The sequence below is a fragment of the Meleagris gallopavo genome, chromosome 2 (assembly GCF_000146605.3).
Source record: "Meleagris gallopavo isolate NT-WF06-2002-E0010 breed Aviagen turkey brand Nicholas breeding stock chromosome 2, Turkey_5.1, whole genome shotgun sequence".
NCBI classification, from domain to species: domain Eukaryota; kingdom Metazoa; phylum Chordata; class Aves; order Galliformes; family Phasianidae; genus Meleagris; species Meleagris gallopavo.
The window spans coordinates 91,829,132-91,835,061 of NC_015012.2; the positions used below are offsets into that span (position 1 = coordinate 91,829,132).

The 5,930-nt window shown below is 33.8% G+C and overlaps 1 long non-coding RNA gene across 1 annotated transcript; it reads left to right on the forward strand.

The window, feature by feature from the left end:
* Window positions 1-1,028: 1,028 nt before the first annotated feature.
* Window positions 1,029-3,157, forward strand: LOC104909976. The gene is made up of 2 exons (XR_004159064.1): window positions 1,029-1,233; window positions 1,761-3,157. It is a non-coding gene; the product is annotated as an uncharacterized LOC104909976 (long non-coding RNA).
* Window positions 3,158-5,930: the final 2,773 nt, after the last annotated feature.

Below are 5,930 nucleotides of genomic sequence, written 5' to 3' on the forward strand. Positions count from 1 at the left end.
TTTTTTTTTTTTTTACTTCTAATCTTGCAAAATTCACCTGTAAAATTTTCATGACTTGCTACAGATCTCCTGGAGCAACCTCTGTTAGAGCAATCATCTAGCTGCTGGGTAGATTAAAAATAATGATCTGCTCAAACCTTCTCAGCAGTGCAGATAAAACTGAATTTTCTGATGAATGTAGAACAGCTTTTTATGAAAAAGGAAATTGAAGGGTGTAGGGCAGCTGAGTAGTGCAAAGCCTTTGATGACTTTTGTTATAAGAAGGGGTCCAGGAACAGTCGGTGACATTTCAGAATGTTCTGAGAATTTTTGGGACTCTGTGTAGGTTGGAAACAGAAGGAAAACACCTTTTCTTCTCTCTCCAGCCCCCCACACTCTTCTGTACTTCTTATCATAGTGCTTCTGTATTGTGAAATATTTGACCTATCCTTGGTCATGTAGATTTCATCCTACTCCAACACAGTAGGAGAGCAGGAGAGTTGTCTCTTCAGACTGTCCCACTGTGGGTAACTAACAACTTCTTAGCAAATGAAGAGCTCCATACCAAGAAAAGTTCAAATGCTATCGTGTGTATCTATTATGGCTACTGCTGCAATTCTCCTGTAATTATGTTTTAAACAATTTATGAATGCATAAGAATGCTGGTTTGCATAAGATTAAGTATCCAATTCAAATAATTTGCATCAATTTTGTTTTGTTTTGTTTTTTTTTTTCTCTCAGTACTGCAACTTTCTTTTGCGGCTACAAGCAATTCAGCACATGTGAATTAATTAATAGTTTTACTTATCTTACTTTAACAAACCACCTGAGATGACTAGTACCCCAGCTCACAACAGTCTTCCTGTGTCTTGTAAGATGGATTTGCAAATCTGCAGATTATATAGTTTCAATTTATGATTCTTGTATCCAATTACATTTTGTTGTAATTATTTATCTTTCTCTTCTCATGTAGGATACTCTGATAGTAAGAATAATCAGCTCTTTGAATTTAATTGTTTAAAAATATTTCTATCAACCTTTCCAGATTTTGGTGGGAAAATGATAATGTTTTCACTGAAGCTCAAAAGAATGAACTCAAAAAGCACTCTTTGTCTCGCGTGATTTGTGACAACACAGGGATTTCTGATGTGCCAGTAGATGCCTTTCAACTTGGAAAGTTTCCACAGGATTTTAAACATTGTAGTAATATAGATGGAATGAATTTAGAAGCTTGGCAAGAAATCTTTCAGGAAGGTAATTTGGTAATTATTCTTTTTTTTTTTTTTTTTTTTCTGATGGGAAAGGGAGTAACCTGTAGTTAGAGCACTGACTGTGGTTATTCAGGTCTTGAGTTCCAGATCTGTCATGGAACTTTACCATTTCTGTCACTTAGAAATGAGATCTACATCTTTCTCTCCTTTCTCAATTTCCTCCTCTGTAAAAGGATACTGTCTGCCATCTTCCCCTTGATAAAACAGATGGCTTTGTGAAATACATAAACATTATGCTAACTAGGGCAGGAGTTTTTAGAAGTATAGAAAATATATTAAGATCTCTGTAGACCATACCGTTTGGAGGTAAAGTTATTTTTACAAGAATTGTAAGTCAGACCTCAGGAATTCTGTATAAATTCTTATCCAGTAATGAATAATTAAATTATTGATCATCTTAAAGCATATGAGTAATTTCACTGAAGTTAATTTATAGCAGTAAGGAATAATAATGTCCATTTTTGAAGGTAAGCTGGTATGTTTTTAAAATGTGATTTTTTTTATTTGTAGAAGAAATGTGTGGAACACCAAAGCATGTAGAAAATGGTAATTTTGTATATTGTTCAGAATTTGGGGAATCTACACTGACTTATTCTTGTCGACATGGATTTCAGTTACAAGGAGAAGAGCAATTGAGCTGCACAAGTAAAGGCTGGAAATTTCAGGCTCCTGTTTGCATAGGTATCTCTCTGGATATATGTATTTGTTTCGGAGTTTTCTAAAAGCTCATCTAACACTGTTTAAGAGACATGAACTCCTTTCATTTCTTGTCTTGAAATGTATAGTTTAAATGTCATTTTTCCTTTGTGTTCCTCATAAATGAGTGCAGTTTGTATGACAAAGATAGTCAGTCTGCTAGGTTTATAAGTATAATGACATGATAATGCAAAACTGCCCATCATTCAGAATTGCTATCTTAATCTCTACCTATGCTGATTCATCGTTAGGTTTGATGACAGGGAAATGTCAATTAACAACCAGCAGGAAAACAAACAAACAAAAAAGCAGGTCTGTATTATACATCACTCTTTCCTGCATTCAATGTAATAATGAATCAGACTATTGTTTAATTCATTTTCCTAAAGTGGTTCAATGGACACTCTAGATACAAAGTGAACTCAGCTCTTGTAGTTGGTGTGTTATCCAAATAAGTTAAGCAAAAGTGACAAAGAAACACTGAATACGAGACAAATTAAGCAATTTCATTATCATTCTATTCCAAATTCCATCCCTTAAATATCAGTGAAAAATTTTGACAGAAATGAATTCTGCAGGCAGAAAAGTGGAACAGTAAGAAGTCAGTTAAAAGATATTTCATGAACATTTTAAAAAAGAATAACTTTCTGATAATTTATTTACTATTTTCTCCTCTGTTTTTGCTCTATTTTTGCTATTGAAAGGAGGACTGAGAGAAAGAATATGGAAAATATTTTGTTGCAAGACATTTCCTCTTCACTGCTATGAGGGATGAACTCTCTCAATGTTCATATTTCTAATGAGAATGTTCTTAATGATATGTGTGTGCATTTCTATACGCATACTCAAGCTGTTGCGCCACATAAGAACGTGGGAGAAAATCGAACCTGAAAAGGCTGTATTTAGGAATATATTATGGACTGTGTTAAATTACTTTGAATGTAAGGGCTGCAGCTGATTTGTAATAAAGTGTGCTTATCAGTATTTCTGTGATAGCAGAATAGAAAGCTATTGATTCTAATTGCATACCTGGTATATCAGAAGTCAAATGAAATTTGCAGCTCTTTCCTTTATTCGTATCCTATTTATTTCCTGAATCTCACACGCATTAATACCATATAAAGAAATAAAGCTGTTAAACGAATTATAATAAAATCTTTTCATTAGATTAATATTCTGGCTACAAACTGAATAAATAACTTATATGAATGAATCATTCCTTGTCCTAGTTTCTTTTAATATGTTCAGCAATGTAAACAAAAGACTTTATATTTGCTATAGGAGAACAAGATGCTGCATATATTAAATAAGAAATGCCTTTATTAAAAGCCATCAAACTCCACTTATGCAGATGCTACTTCAGTATTTCAGTAGAAGGTACTTTGTCCCATGCATGTCTGTGCAATGTGTTCCCATTCTTCTAAATGTTCAGCAAATTAAGAATAAGTCAAGCAATATAATGAGGAGCTTAGCATTTCTGCAGATGGTTTCAAAATTATATGCTTCTCTGGAAAAGACAGAGTGGCCTGCTGACAAAAGCATAGAAATTTGAGAGCTGTTAATTCCTGCTTACTAACTTTGGCTTTGATAGAAATCATTTCTACTGATTCAGGAAGACATTTAGTGCTAGACTGTGCTACCTTTATAATAAGTGCCATCTTACATTGGATAGATAACTGTGTTTACTTTGCTTTAATAAAGTACCACAGTCTTTGAGCAGTAGGGTAGGCTGGTTAGATCTGACATACACTATTTCATGGCCATAAAACCAATTAGTTAGTTAACAGATAACGTGAGTATGAGCTGAAATAGAAACTCTGAATTACAGTGCAGAAAAAGTCTGTTCAGGTTTTTCTTTCCCAGTGATGAAATCTGTGGGAATTAAAATAAATGTGGTCTTGAAGGTGTAATAATTACTAAGGACACTTCATCCTGAACAACAGACTAGTTTACTACTTCATAGAAGCATTATGGGAGATAGTATTTCTTAAGGATTTGTAAATTTAAGATTATTCCTTGTGTGATTTAGACTGTCTCAGTTGACAGTTAGTTTTGGACACGGCTGCTGCTTTGTATTAAAATTTAAGAAAGGATCAGGTTTGATCCAATTTTCAGTGACAGATTTCCCCAAGTGGTCTGAGTGACAATGTTAAGCTAAGCCAGTAAACCATTTTTACAGGGTCACTTTCTAATACTAATACTGATGGGGGAAAAAAAAGAGCTATGTAGACAGAAGTAGCAGCTAAAAAATGAGGTAGAGAATGAAAGGAAAGGAATGTAACCAAAAAGAGAAGGCACTGAAGACTAGAGAGTCTACATATGGGCTTGCAGTGTTTCCCAAGGCAAGAGATCTGAGGTGTTGAACACGCTGGCAAATATTGCACAGCACTGATGGGAAAAAATCTACAGCAGTGCTGGATGTTTTTAGGAAACCGAATGAAGTTGTGTAAGCAAATATTACACAGAAGGAAGAGAGATGCAGAAATGTGAAAAAGACTACATTCTTTCTCTCATTGTGTATTTTCTTTCCTGCTTTTCACACTGATTCTCCTTTTGCATAAGACTGAAAGCAAAAGGACTTGAATGGCCTCAAGGAAAATGCATTTATGTGCATCTTCAAGTGGATAAAAATGGATAATTGTTCATCTGCTCATCATTCTGTCGAGATATTGCTATTTCAAAGAATTTATATACCTTCCAGGAGCAATAATTTTTTTTCAGTAGTATCACAGATATATCCAAATCTAACCTGAATCTTAGACTGTTAAAAATAATGTCTGGAAATGTATAGAACCATTTCAGTGTTACTATTTTTTCATTACTTCTATAGAGCACGATATAAATAATGTTTATAGAGGAACTGGAAGTTTTAGAACATAAACCCATTCAGCTCAAAAAGTAAAAAACAAATTAAAAAAGGAAAAAGAAATGAATATCAATGTGTAATGCACAAAAATTTACTTATGAATACTTGTAGCAGGTGTGCATAAATTATTAATCTTCTCTAATTTGTAATGATTATTGATCACTGTTTATTCATTTTGCAGACATCAATGAGTGTGAAAATGAAATTAATCCACCATGCTCTCCAACTGCTAAATGCATTAACACTAAAGGCAGCTACAAATGTCTCTGTACTGAACCTTACAAGCTGGCAGAAGATGGAAGAACATGCACTGATAGCACTCATGAACCTACTGTCCATTAAAACTTTCTCAGTTCTTTTTTTAACAGTGCTGTAAAAATGTTAAAATTGAGATGTATGAAAGCAATGTTAAAATACCTAAAAATTTCTGCAGACAGTCTTAGTCATAAATATACCATCAGATTCTGTAAAGTAAATAAATATATTGAATAAATAACATGGAGAAGGTTGTCATTTCCCATTCTTCATTTATAAAAAACATTATTTTCTGACAGTGTATATGAAGGGTGATATAATCTCAGGTCACCTGGTTTGTTCCACCTGTTACATTGCAAAACAATTTAGTCTAGCATAAGTTGCACATTTTCTTGATCTTCATAATTCCAGCACCCCTGAAATATGCATTGTGTCTTAAATTTTACATGGGGAGCATTAGAATAGCTGCCCACTGATGCTGAGTAATATTTGTTCTGGGGAAAGAGAGACTACATCTGCCAAAAGCTCCATGAAAACCTACAATGCAAACTCAAGTGGGTGAATATTTTCTTTGCCAAAGTGCCCAAAAGAAGCACAGAAACTTTAAAGTGCTCAAAACTTGCATATCCAGTGCTGTATATTACTAATTATAATTAGGTTTGGAATTTCACTGATGGCACATTTCTCATTACCTGTTTAAATGAATACCTGAATTATGATATTGTATTGGGCTGTCCATCATTGTTATTTGCATAAGGAAAACAGAGGACGATAATTCTTCAGCAAATCTATCTTCTCACAAACAGACAAAAAAATCAGTGGTATAATGTATATATAGCTGATTTTCCCACTGTGCTGCCTTT